A 14,855-nucleotide genomic window follows, 5' to 3' on the forward strand; every position below is an offset into this window, starting at 1 on the left:
TCACAATCTTCACGATCCAGATATCTTTTTCGAGATTGTTGATTCATTGCATCACCTTAATCTCGGCGTCTCGCTTTGAGAACTACATCCAACATGACAACAAGTGGAATGGGAGAATTTAAGAAGAATCGACCTTCCTGAGGTTCGAGCAACTTAGGATCATCTTAATGATCACAAGATCAACTCATGGAATGAGACATAGTAACATCTCTCGAGCTGGGACATGAAACACAGATCAGGAGTGATTGAAAGGAGGTAGATGACAAGGTTCTACTAGGTAGGTAAAAATTCCACGCTTAAAAGGATGGTGAATGATTTAAAGATAGCGAGGAAATAATTGCCATGATTCCATAATGGGGCACCTTAGGGGAGATGACCAGTGGGATTTCCCCTTAGCTGGCAAAAAGAATTACTTTTGATACAAAGATCATTGAAACTCTCTATACCAGCCTAAGGCAATCACAATGATTGTTTGAAGAAGTTTGAAGAATGGCATACTCCGACTAGAATGGATGATGTGAACTATCTTGTTGAAGACAACGCAATGGATGATTTTTGCTTATCATAGGAAAAGGATGGGACCCATGGTAAGTCCACTTTTGAAGATGATCCTGAACAAAAACTACTGAGGTGCAAGCTGGAAACAAAATGCAAATGTTGGGAATGATTCTGGTAACTGGGGAAGAGCTCAACAGTCAAGAGTGAATCCACTGTTTGAAAAGGTTATAACATAACCGAGGAAATTGGAAGCAAATCCCAGTTAATGCCAACGGTAAAACCTGGTGCTTGCGCGTGCTCTCAAGAACTTGAGCATCTCCATATTCATCAAGGTTTTATCAATATCCGTATCAAGGATCCTGGCAACACAACATACAACCATGATGAATTGTGATGGATGATGCAGATGCAATGGAAGATAACACTTTCTCAGATTTCACCTTAGCGAGGCCAAGGGAACAAAATCTGGATGATCGACCGAGAGACATTTAGAACTCCGCTTCTAATGTTCTCCTTGATGTGCTAGGATAACCCATTCATTGATACGGTTTGGTATCTAGGACATCAAGTAATAGGTCGGACTTCGGGAGCACAAGAATCCGTAAGGATTAACTACGGAGGTAAATCCTACGAATTCCTCATGGGGAGGTGGCCAACTTTCTTCAATCGAGATACTACAATAATAGGTCTTCCGGCTGGATGTGTTGGCCACGACATCCACTTTACCGGTTATCGAGGGACCAATATTATAGTTCTTGGAAAATGCTCCAACCATCATATCTACCTGAGATCCAGATCTGGTTGGTGTCAGGATATTCCAGACTCATCGAGTCTAGAAAGGAGAATGAAAGTTTGCAACACAAATCGATGAGACGACATTGCGAGATTCTCGAGGAATGAACTGTGATAGCAAGCTCCAAAACATTAGCTGGTTCTACTACAGCATGTGAACACGTTGTCCCAGACAAGTATGACCACATAGTAGTCTTATAGTAAAACACTACCGAGTTCTGGTGGGGAAGCATCATTGATGATATCGAAATCTTGTGCATGACCTAGGATAGCACAACAACTCCTTTTCCTAGAACAGGTCAATCAGTGGCTTAGTGTGCTATGGAATTCATATGGAATGAAGATGATCAGTCTATCAGACCATGGAATACTTCGCACGTGCATGAATGACTTGGGATGATTCTAGAGGAAGCAAAACTAACTTTCTCGAACTCACGGCGGCAACTTGCACCAAATGCACGAGAATCAGAGGAAGTCACTTCTTTCATCCAACATATGCTTCATGAGCTAGCATGAAGAGATGCTTTCAAAAGTTTCCAACACTCGCTTAATGTTCGACAAAATCATGGAGAGGACATGGATGTTGTCAATGGGCTCAACAACAATTCATCCAGGTTTCCATATAAATGGAAATCCATAATTAAGTGAACACGATAATAGCATTGGTCATACCAAAATATGTAATGGTGTATGCTCGAGGAATCAACCACGAGTAAGACAACATTACGAATATCGTTGGTTTTAACTTGATTTGACGATAGCCCATACTCAAATCAGGGTTTGGACAAGACAATAGGTTCAACAATTGATCACGGGGATCAGCCGATGAAGATATCATCTATCTTCAAAACACACACACACACACCACCAGGATATCCCTTAACATGAACTAAGTCATACAAGCTTCCATCTTCCAACTATCCAAGTTGTTGTTTAGCTCAACCAACTAGCTCAGAGATATCAAACACAGATTCTTGGAGAAACGGTGATTTATAAGAAAACTGACTTGATCACGAACTCAACATAGCGGTCAGGTGACAGCTAGGTAATACTTCCGAGAAGATCTTCGGAAAATCACGAACCACCAATATGTTACTAAGCTCGAGAACAATCTTGCTTTTCAGGGCAAGACGATATGATCAAAAGAGCAAGGGTTTGGCAAAATCCTAACCCATTGATCGAGGAGTACACCAGAAATAAGGACTAGGTAGCACGATCAGTCCTAGGATGGTGATTCAATAACCAACACGGTAAGAATGAGAATATTATCCATTTACTACAAGCACCGAGTTGCTCGGAGTATTGATTTCACACATCACAATTCACTTGTCGGCATTCCGGTTACAACAACACGGAACTGAGGAATGAATAACGATGGAGAGAAGTATCACTGTATCAAGAGTTCATAGGAGGTTGTTTAATTCCTATGATATTCCTGGCATAAAGAGGGCAATACTTAAGGGTTGAACAGAATCAAAAGCTGGATTGGCACTTTGATCTGCGGAATTCAACTGCTTTGACCCAATCCTGGATATGGATGAGGTACTGGAGTTTGTTTCTCCTAGTCATTCCGGAATGGAATGGCTTGACGGATCACATGAATAATAGGCATCGATAACACCAATGCACAACTGCTTTTGACCAACAATTGATGGACGAGGTTCAGAATACAACTAAAGAGGAACAACTCAAAGGAACATATAATTTTTCTGAGTTATGGATGCATGGACTAGCATGCTATTTCTTCCGGATAACCCATGCAGAAAGGTAGTACTGGCAGATTCACAATGCAGAATGGAGAACTCATCAAGAGCACTCTGGTTGTGATCTTTTGATCCAAAAAACTTCTTCCATAAGTGGTTCATAGTATTTGGAAGAAGGAAATACCACGGACCTCGAGGACTGTCGCAAGGTTACTAATATCCTAAAGGAACTAGCAAACACTATCGACATAAGGTAAGTAGGGTGAATCTTGGGTTCAAAACCCAGGAGTAGAATACCTACTACAAAATGGCATCACAGAATACTTTCAAGAATGGTGGCCAGAATCTTCACACTGGGAACACAAAACATGGCTAGATTACTAGATGGTTTCTTAAGACACCTAGGGTGATAATAGTAGCTCCAACATATACCCCGAGGTAACAGAGTACCTCACAGACCGTGTAGTGTGCTTAATCTGGCCCAAAAGGACATCGGGAACAGAAAGAAAGGATTTGCAATTGCATTAGACTATGTAGAGACCTGGGATGACTTGAATAGCATAATGGATGTAAATGCTCAAAAAGATTTGAGACATCCTGCAAAAATGGTGGCATAGCCACTCAACATCACAAACTCAAGGTTCTGAGGCCAGCTATGAACATATGAAAGTAGTAGGAACTTAACTAGGGCTTAAATCCATCAATCCTATAAGTCTCTATCATAGTAACTCGTCATCCTGATAGATAGACGAGAAGGCCTAGTTCTTAATCCCCGTAGAAGAGAAGAGGGTGACTCAGATCAGAGGGCATGAGATATAAGGAGTAAAAAGAGCCTTACGTTCCCTTCCACAATCAATTCCCTTAGATAACTAAAGCAGTTCTAGACTCAACTTCAACCGGTATGGCTTGGTAATCCTACAGGAAGTCAGGCTCTGATACCAAAACTATCAGGATCCCGATTCCAAGTCACATCAATCTAGTCGGTAACACCTCATATCACTTTGTGGCCTCACGCATGGTATTCCCACGGGTGTCGCCTTACCATGGCCCGGGACCGTTTGCGCCTTTTGGCTCACGTATATGATAGTGTCGCTACCATCCATATGACAGAGAACCCGGGCCGACATGGCTAGTCATGAACCCAGAGCAGCACAGACCTATTGAGACAGGCATACATGAATCACATCAAGCATGTCAGTCAACAGCGTGTGAATCTTGGCTGTAGCACTGGGTTAACAGGACTCCGGGTAACCCGGGCTGTAGTAGGCTAGGCAGGATTCTGCAAGTCACCGCGTGACATTTCCCCGAAGGGACAGACATAGGAATGAAGTGAAACACATGCCGGCTAGTCAAGTGTCCTGAGCAGTAGTGCTGGGCTAGCAGGTGTAGCGGACTACTATGGCTCAAGGAGCACTAGACTACATTTCCCCATAAGAGAGGTTGCCAAGGATAAACAACTAGATTGTCGGATCCCACACATACCAAGCATTTCAATCATACACACAATATGCTCGATATGTGCGAATACAACATAGCATCACAACAAAACTCTACAACTCAAGTATTATTCATTAGGCTCCGAAGAGCCAGATATTACAAACATGGGTCTCATGACCCAACATTCAGAGCATACCAAACAAAACACAGGCGAAAGCTTAATATGTCCGAGTACAGACATCTACAAAAGAAAAAGCCTGAGAAGCCTGACTATCTACCAGATCCTGCCGAGGGCACAAGATCGTATCTGAGGTATCAAGCTAAACGTCGAAGTCCACACGGAACTACTAGCGAGACTGACGTCTCTCTGCAAAAACATTGAATAGGCAAACGTGAGTACAAATCTACCCAGCAAGACTTACATCAGAACTAACTACATATGCATTGGTATCAAAGAAGGGGTAGTGGAGTTTAACTGCAGCAAGCCAGCTTTGACTCAGTGGCTAACCTGAACTACGACTGCAAGCAACTCTTTTGAGGTGGCGCACATGAGTCCACATATTCACCATTCAATACACCACTATGGATCCGCTCCCGCCTCCCTAGGAGAACGCCATCCATAGCACTCACGCTTATCCTGCGAGTTTTAGAGTATCCACTTTCACTTGTCTATGAACTATGCAAGGGGTCCAAGTTTCCATGTCCGAGCAATCCGGTTGTTCGAATAGATAATGATAACCTTGCAGGGGTGTACTTCTTCACACACGCTCCCACCACTTACCGTCGTTTACACGACATGTACTCGGCAAGCTTCAAGCGGAAGCCCAACGAGGGTGTCGGCCACGGCCTACCTAAACATTCAAGTCTCTATTCCAGGTTTATCGCCTATCCAGGTTCCATCCGCAGGGAGTCCGGCCGAGGTTTCCACATACGGCCCCGAACGATGTGTACAGGGTTCCGAGACACCAAACGGGCGCTCGGCATGCCCGGCCATGGTGTATCTACCGCAACATAGCCCACCCCTGGGGTCAGCGCTACACACGACCGCCAACACATATCCTACAAACACCAGAAACTAGTTGCAACTCCTGGACAGAAGGACTAGGGTGATTAAGAAGCCGAGAGGGTCAATTAAGGATCCCAATGAGTGGTAGTAGCTGTTCATGGATCACAGACACAGAACTCAGTTCCTAAGAACGGTTTCAATGAGAGAACCCACCATGTACTCCTACATGGCTTCTCACCGCTACCTTTACCAAATCGTGTTCACACACTTAGCTCACACACAGTAGGACATGTTCATCACCATTCCAATTCATTCCCGATGAATCAGACCTGACACAAGTCTATGCAATAGCAGGCATGACAAACAAGCATGAATGAGTAGGCACATCAGGGCTCAAACAACTCCTACTCATGCCAGTGGGTTTCATCTATTTACTGTGGCAATGACAGGTCATGCAGAGGAAAGGGGTTCAACTACCGCAGCATGTAACAGTTGAATCGTTGTTGTCCTAATGCAGTAAAAAAAGAGCAGGAGTGGGAGAGTTGGATTGTATCGGAATGAACAAGGGGGTTTTGCTTGCCTGGCACTTTTGAAGATATCATTGGGTCTTCATCAGTGTCAACGATCACAGCATCGGTACAATGTCTATCGAGAGGCGACAACCACCGGCAACAGAGAAGGAACACAATCAATGCAATGCACAACATGATGCATGATAATGACATGGCAATATGTTGTTGATTGAGCTAATGCAACTAGCAACACAATTAAATGAAGTTGGTTTGAACCCAAAGTTCAAATTCAAACTCCACATGTGGTTATTTAAATACCATTCATTTTATTTGTCCTAAATAGTGTCCTGAAGTTGTTCTAACATGCGTGAAAATGGTACAGATGGATTCCTTGAATTTTTCTTATAATTTTTCATATATCATTTATTTCATTTGGAGTTACGGTTGAATTTCTATGATTTTTAGAAGTTTTGGGCCTTTTCCGGAATTTCTGAATTATTTTAATTCCAGAAAATGATTAACTGCGTCAACATTGCGTCATGTTGGCGTCAGCAGGTCAACAGGGCTGTCCAGGTCAAACTTGACTAGTGGAGCCCACTGGTCAGTGACACAAGACTGGTTAGAGTCGCTGACATGTGGGCCTGGTCAACGGCCACGTCAGCAGGTCAATTCTGACGCGTGGGTCCTGCTGGTTTTATTATGTAATCTAATTATTTTTGTTATCCAGTAAACTAACAAAGCGGGTCCCATAGTCAGTGTCTAGTGTCAAACTAATAGGGTTAGTTAGCCCCTAATCTAATGACGTCCATGTCGGCTAACCGGCGCTTAGCCGCCGGCGCTAAGCAGGACACAGCGGAGGTCCTCGTCCGGCCGTTTTCGGCGACAAGAGGTCATGCGGATGGCTTCAGCGGGACCAACGTGACGAGGCGCGTCGGACGGTGGCAGCTATGGGTGCTGGGGCGGCGTGCAACAGCGTCGGCGATGAGCCAGGCGGTGGCCGGAGCTTGGGTGCGTGCGGGCGCGGTGCTGCGGTGCTCTAGGGAGCAGGATGGGCTGCGGGTTATCTCCCTAGAGATGCTAGGAGCACGCCTGCGTACTCAAGAGCGACGAAAATGGGCTCTGGCCATGGCGGCGTGAGGTCCAGCGGTGGTGAGCTCTCGGGCCGGCGGGGCAGCTAGCTAGGGGACGAAATCGAGTGCATGGAGTGAGGAGTCGGATGAGATGCTAAGTGGGCTCGGGGACGGCTTGGTGATGACGGAACAGCGGCGGCGATCTCCGGGCAGAGACGGCAGGGACAAGCTTGATGGCGACGCTTCCGGGCATCCGCGAGCGCGTGCTTCGTCTTGGGTCTCCGTGGCGTCGAGGCGGAGCCTCTGGACAGCACAGAGAAGCGAGGGGGAGGCGATGGCCGCGGTTGCGCTCGTCAGCGGCGACAACAACGCTCCTGGTCGCGTGGGAAAGAGGCAGAGGAGGGAAGAGTGCTCGAGGGGGAGAGAGGAGAGGTGCAGGCAGTCGAGGGGAAGTGCGTGGCGCTCGGGGACGACTCCAACAACAGCGGCAACCAGGAGCTTGGGCCTCGTGGGCTGGCTGTCCACTGGGCCGGCCAGGTAAGTCCAGGTAGGTTTTTTTTGTTTTTGTTTTTCTATTTGTTTGCTGCTGTTTTGGCTTTAGTAAAAATACGAAAGCATTTTGTAAAATACTGGAATAATTTGTGGACACTCTCTAGATTATTCTAGTGGCCCACATTTAATTTCAACATTATTTGAGTATTTAATTTATTTATAGTATTTAAATGCCCAAAGTTAAATACAATATGAATTAATTCAAAAATCCAGGAATGACATAGAAATATGTTCATCATTTTTGGCAGAGGTTTTCACCATTATCAGAAATCATGAACATTTTCAAAGGGCATTTTTGGGTTCATTGAAAATGACTTTAGTTGAGCCTATTTGAAATCCATGTGGTGCTAGGGTTTGAACATCCCCATTTCAAGTTTCTGAGAAAAAGTAAACATGATGCATGGACGTTATGCAAGGATAGGCAAGACTAAGCTAGGGCTATGACACGGTGGCGGCATTGGCGGCAGGCGATAGAGAGCGACGGGGGGGCCTGCCGACATGTGCCGTCTGAGCAATGAGGGTGGCGAGGGCAGCCCGGCGCTCGGCACGGGCGCAACGCGCGTCCGCCATTGAGATGATGAAGCGACGTGATGCGGAGTGACGGAAGGGAAGCTTCGGCGCACCCCTACCTGGCGCACCAAATGTCGGATCACGGGTTCCTGCAAAACCCTTATGGTTCGACCTCTGGGGTGCGCGCGAAGATCTCCCCCTCCTATCGATCCGCGTCCTAACTTATCCCAGATCTCACGAACTAACTTGATGAACTCGCAACACATAGGACACAAGATTTATACTAGTTCGGGCCACTTTTGTGGTGTAATACCTTACTCCAGTGTTGTGGTGGTGGATTGCCTCTTGGGCTGAGGATGAACAGTACAAGGGAAAGAACAGTGTCAGGACCCCGATTCCAAGTCACGCCGATCTAGCCGGTAACACCTCATATCACTTTGCGGCCTCACGCACGGTATTCCCACGGGCGTCGCCTTACCATGGCCCGGGACCGTTCGCGCCTTTTGGCTCACGTATTTGATAGTGTCGCTAGCATCCATATGACAGAGAACCGGGGCCGACATGGCTAGTTGTGAATCCAAAGCGGCGCCAACCTATGGGAACAGGCATACATGAATCACATCGAGCATGTCGGTCAGCAGCGTGTGAATCCGGCCTGTAGCACTAGGCTAACAAGACTCCGGGAACCCGGGCTGTAGCAGGCTAGGCAGGACTCCGGATGTCACCGCGTGACATTTCACCGAAGGGACAGACACAGGAACAAAGTGAAACACATGCCGGCCAGTCAAGTGTCCTGAGCAGTAGTGCTGGGCTAGCAGGACTCCCGTGAACTGGACTGTAGCGGACTACTACGGCTCATGGAAGCACTAGACTACATTTCCCCATAAGAGAGGCTGCCAAGGATAAACAACTAGATTGTCGGATCCCACACATACCAAGCATTTCAATCATACACACAATATGCTCGATATGTGTAGATACAACATGGCATCACAACATAACTCTACGACTCAAGTGTTTATTCATTAGGCTCCGAGGAGCGAGATATTACAAACATGGGTCTCACAACCCAACAATCATAGCATACAAATCAAAGCACATGCGGAAGCTTAACATGTCTGAGTACAGACATCTACAAATGAAAAAGCCTAAGAAGCCTGACTATCTACCAGATCCTGCTGAGGGCACAAGATCGTAGCTGAGGCATCAAGCTAAACATCGAAGTCCACGTGGAACTACTAGCGAGATTGAAGTCTCTCTGCAAAACATAAATTAAGCAAACGTGAGTACGAATGTACCCAGCATGTCTTACATCAGAACTAACTACATATGCATCGGTAACAACAAGGGGGGGTGGTGGAGTTTAATTGCAGCAAGCCAGCTTTGACTCAGTGGCTAACCTGAACTATGACTGCAAGCAACTCTTTTGAGGTGGCGCACATGAGTCCACATATTCACCATTCAATACACCACTATGGATTCACTCTCGTCTCCCTACGAGAAGGCCATCCATAGCACTCACACTTATCTTGCGCATTTCAGAGTATCCACTTTCACTTGTCTCAGAACTGTATAGGCAACCAAGCAGTCCTTTACCGCGGACACGGCTATTCGAATAGATGATGTTAACCCTGCAGGGGTGTACTTCTTCACACATGCTCTCACCACTTACCGTCGTTTACACGACATGTACTCGGCAACCTTCAAGCGGAAGCCCAACGAGGGTGTCGGCCACGGCCTACCTAAACACTCAATTCTCTAGTCCAGGTTTATCGCCTATCTAGGTTCCATCCACAGGGAGTCCGGCCGAGGTTTCCACATACGGCCCCGAACGATGTGTACAGGATTCCGAGACACCAAACGGACGCCCGGCATGCCCGGCCACGGTGTATCTACCGCATCATAGCCCACCCCTGGGTTCAGCGCTATGCACGGCCGCCAACACATATCCTACAAACACAAGAAACTAGTTGCAACTCCTGGACAGAGGACTAGGGTGGTTAAGAAGCCGAGAGGGTCAATTAAGGATCCCAATGCATGGTAGTAACTGGTTCTTAAATCACACATACAGATCTCGGTGCTTAAGGATGGTTCCAATGAGACAACCCACCATGTACTCCTACATGGCCTCTCATCGATACCTTTACCAAATCGTGTTCAACACACTTAGCTCACACATAGTAGGACATGTTCACAACTTTCCAATTCATCCCCGATGAATCAGACCTGACACAACTCTAAGCAATAGCAGGCATGACAAAAAAGCATGAATGAGTAAGCACATTAGGGCTCAAACAACTCCTACTCATGCTAGTGGGTTTCATCTATTTACTGTGGCAATGATAGGTCATCCAGAGGAAAGGGGTTCAACTACCGCAGCATGTAACAGTTGAATCGGTGTTGTCCTAATGCAGTAAAAGAGAGCAGGGGCGAGAGAGTGGGATTGTATCGGAATGAACAAGGGGGTTTTGCTTGCCTGGCACTTCTAAAGATATCATTGGGTCTTCATCAGTGTCAACGATCACAGCGTCGGTACAACATCTATCGAGAGGGGACAACCACTGGCAATAGAGAAGGAACACAATCAATGCAATGCACAACATGATGCATGACAATGACATGGCAAAATGTTGTTGATTGAGCTAATGCAACTAGCAACACAATTAAATGAAGTTGGTTTGAACCCAAAGTTCAAATTCAAACTCCACATGTGGTTATTTAAATACCATTCATTTGATTTGTCCTAAACATTGGCCTTAAGTTTATACTATTTTCTGGAATTTCCTGAATAAGAATAAATCCAGAAAAGAGTTATTGCGTCAGCATTGCGTCACTGTGATGTCAGCAGGTCAACGGGGCAGTCCAGGTCAAACCTGACCAGTGGGGTCCAGTAGTCAGTGACTCGGTCAACTAACAGGGTAAATTAGCACTAACTAAAAGTTAATCTAGGCTAATTAGTCCCTGGACCCACACGTCAGTGGCTGTGGGTTCAAAATTAAATTAATTCGACACTTAGCTAATTAACAGGGACCAGGGCCCAATTGTCAGCGGCTAACCTAACTAACCTAAATAGGATTATCCCTAACTAACTTAGTTAGCCGGGCGGGGCCCGCATGTCAGTAGCTAAGCTAAATTAGCTAGGTTTAGTTAATCCTAATCTAGGTTAGTTAGCAGGGCGGCCCCACCTATCATTGAGCCAGGGGAGGTCAAACCCCTTGGTCAACTGGGGCTAACGCGCTGGTGTTTAGCTGCCGACAGCAGCAGACGCGGCGGAGGGCACGGGATTTGCACTCCGGCAACCAGAATGACGGCGGAGGCCATCTACGGGGAGCTGGAGGTGCGCCGCTTCCATTGGTGGTGGTGGTTGGTCCGGAGGTGGCCGGAACCAACGACGGCGAGCAAGTCCACAGCGGCCGGAGTTCGGTCAAGCTCGAGGTCGATGTTGCGGTGCACGGGAGGACTAGCTGATGGTGGTGTTCGGTTTCTGGAAGCATGCTAAGCACGTAGCAGTGCTTGGACGCTAAGGTTGCTAGCCTATTCACCGGCGGTGACGAGCGCGGTGGCGGGGAGCTCTCGGGTCTGGTGGCTAGCACGCCTATAGCACGCAAATGAACATGGGAGAGGGGGGGAAAGATGGCGGGGCTCACGACGATCACGAAGAGGGGCTCAGCTTGCTCGGGGATGGCGAATCGACGTCAGTGGTGACCGGCTCCCAAGGTTGAAGACGGTGGCGATGATGACACTATGGAGCATCCGGTTGGATTGGCTTGGTGGAGATGACGAGGAAGACGATCCGGAGCTCGTGGGCACAACAGAAGGGCGAGGGAGTAACTGTGGCCGTGGTGGTTCTCGTCGATGGTCTCGGGTGCGTACGGTCGGTCATGGGAGAGAGAGTCAGAGGAGGGGGAAGAGAGAGCTGCGAGGGGAATAGGGGAGAAGGTCTCGGGCGTCTCCATGGCGCATCCAGAAGAGCCGGGGTGTCGCGGTGGAAGCAGGAGCTGGCGCGCGCGCAGCCACCACACGCCCTCCTGCCCACTGGTAGGAGGTTGAAGATACTAGGAGGGAGGAGGAGGTGGGCTAGGCTAACAGAAACTGGGCCAGACTACAGGGAGGCCAGATGAGGTTACTCTCTCTCTCTCTTTCTAATTTAGTTTCTGTTTTCTATTTTTTCTGCAATTGTTTCGACTTAATTAAAATGCTAAGACATTTCCAAAAATCATGAAAATAATCATGGCTATTTTTTATAATATATCCAACAGTAAACATTTTAGTTTATGATTATTTGAGCATTTAAAATATTTTATAGCTTTTAAATGCCCAAATGCAAATAGAGTATGATTTAATTCAGATCCCAAATATGTCATGGAAAAATGTGCATCACCTCTGGTTACTGTTTACAGCATTTTCCATAAATGATGAACATTTTTTAAAGCCATTTGGATTTACTGAAAAATATTTTAGTTGAACCTAGTGACTTCCTTTGATGCTAGGGGTTTAGGCAATCCCCATTTCAAGTTTCTTTGGAATTTAAACATGATGGCATGATGAACAAGCAAAGTTAAGCAAGGGCTGAACTGGGGCTGTGACAGCTCACCCCCACTAAACAAGAATCTCATCCCGAGATTCAAGCGTAGGGTAAGGTGAAGGGGGGAACACAAGCTATCATAATCTTCACGATCCAGGTTGCACCTCATAAGGTTGTTGATTCGTTGCATACGTTGATCTTGACATCCTCGCTCTTGAGATCTTCATCCACGCGATGACAACGGAAAGAAACTCTACTAGGATTGATCTTCTCGAAGATCGAGCTATACAATATCACTCGCGGAATGAGATGTTGAAACATCTCGAGTTGAGACACAAAACACATCGAGAGGGATGGAAGAACAATGACAGGGTTTGATTTGGTGGGCAACAATTCCACGCTTAGAAAGATGGTGGATGGTGTCAAGGTGGGGAGGAAATAATTGCCATGATCCCGTAACGGGGCATCTTGGGAGAGGTGACTTGTTGGACTGTTCCCTTAAGTGGTAAAAAGAATTACTTTTGATCCATAGATCATTGAAACTCTTCATACCAGCGTAAGGCAAATTACAATTGATTGTTTGAAAGAGCTCGAGGAAATTGCATACTCGGACTAGGATGGATGATGTGGACTACCTTGTTGAAGACAAAGCAATGGATGATTTTTTCTTATCACCAGAAATGGATGGGACCCATGATAGGACCACTTTTGAAGATGGTCCTCGACAGAAACTGCTGAGAAGGACATCCCATGGAAAATTGACACGATGGGGTGCAAGCTAGGAACAAAATGCAAATGTTGGGAATGTTCCAACCATCATATCTGCCTGAGATTCGAATCTGGTTAGAAGCAGGATACTTCAGACTCACATGTCTGAAAAGAATTGCAACACAAATTGACGAGATAACGTTGCGAGACTCTCGGGAGAAGAACTACGATAGCAAGCTCGAAAACATGAGCTGGTTGTGCTACACTCCTGTGAACACACTGTCCTAGACAAGCTTGACCACATGGTAGTCTTATAATAAAACACTACCGAGTTCTTGTTGGGAACCAACATCGAGGATAATGAAATCCTGTAGAAATCCGTCTAGTACCTTCAGGACTAGCACTTAGAACTTATTATCCTTGGACAAGTCAATCAGTGGCTTGGTGTGCTAGGAAATGCATTTGGAATGGAGGTAGCTAATCTCACAAACTAATATATACTTCGCACATGCATGACTAACTTGGGATGATTCCAGAGGAAGCAACAACAAGCTTTCTCGAATCCACGGCGGCAACTTACATCGATTGCACGTGAACTTAGAGTAAGTCGCTACTTTCATCCAAACATATGCTTCATGAATGGAACATGAAGGCATCGTTTACAAAGTTTCCAACACTAGCTTCATGTTTAACACGAATCATGGTGGAGACAAGATGCTGCTGATGGGCTCAACGACAACTCATCAGAATTTTCCATATCACTGGAATTCCACCATTATGTGAACAATGTGATAGTATTGGTCAAACCAAAGGATGTAATGGTGTATGCTCGAGGAACAACCACGAGTAAGACAACATTATGAATAACGTTGGTTCTAACTTGATTTGATGACAGCCCACACTCAAATCAAGGTTTGGATAAGACGATAGATTCAACAACTGATCATGAGGAACAATCGATGAAGATATCATCTCTCGTCAACACACACACACGCAAGATATCCCCTTTAAAGTGAACTAAGTGGATTAAGATTTTATCTTCCAACTCTCCAAGTTGTTGTTTGGTTTAACCAACTAGCTCAGGGGTTTCCAACACAGATTCTTAGAGAATGGGTGGTTTGTAGGAAAACCAACATGATCACGAACTCAACATAGCGGTAAGGTGAAAACCTGGTAATACTTCCGAGAAGATATTCGGAACATCACAACCACCGATATGTTACTAAGCTTGATAACAATCTTGCTTTTCAGAGCAAGACGATATGATCAAATAAGCAAGGGGTTGAATAATCCTAACTCATTGATCGAAAAGTGCACCGGAAATAAGGACTAGTTAGCACGATCAATCCTAGAATGGTGTTTCGATAACCAACACACTAAGAATGATATTAGTGCCCATTAACTACCAAGCAACATGGTTGCTAGGAGTATTGATTTCACACATCATGGTTCACTTGCCAGCATTCCGGTTGCGACAACACGGGACCGAGGAATGAATGATGATGGTGAGAATTATCACTACATCAAGAATTCATAAGAGAT

Source organism: Triticum aestivum, chromosome 3A (genome assembly GCF_018294505.1).
Source record: "Triticum aestivum cultivar Chinese Spring chromosome 3A, IWGSC CS RefSeq v2.1, whole genome shotgun sequence".
NCBI classification, from domain to species: domain Eukaryota; kingdom Viridiplantae; phylum Streptophyta; class Magnoliopsida; order Poales; family Poaceae; genus Triticum; species Triticum aestivum.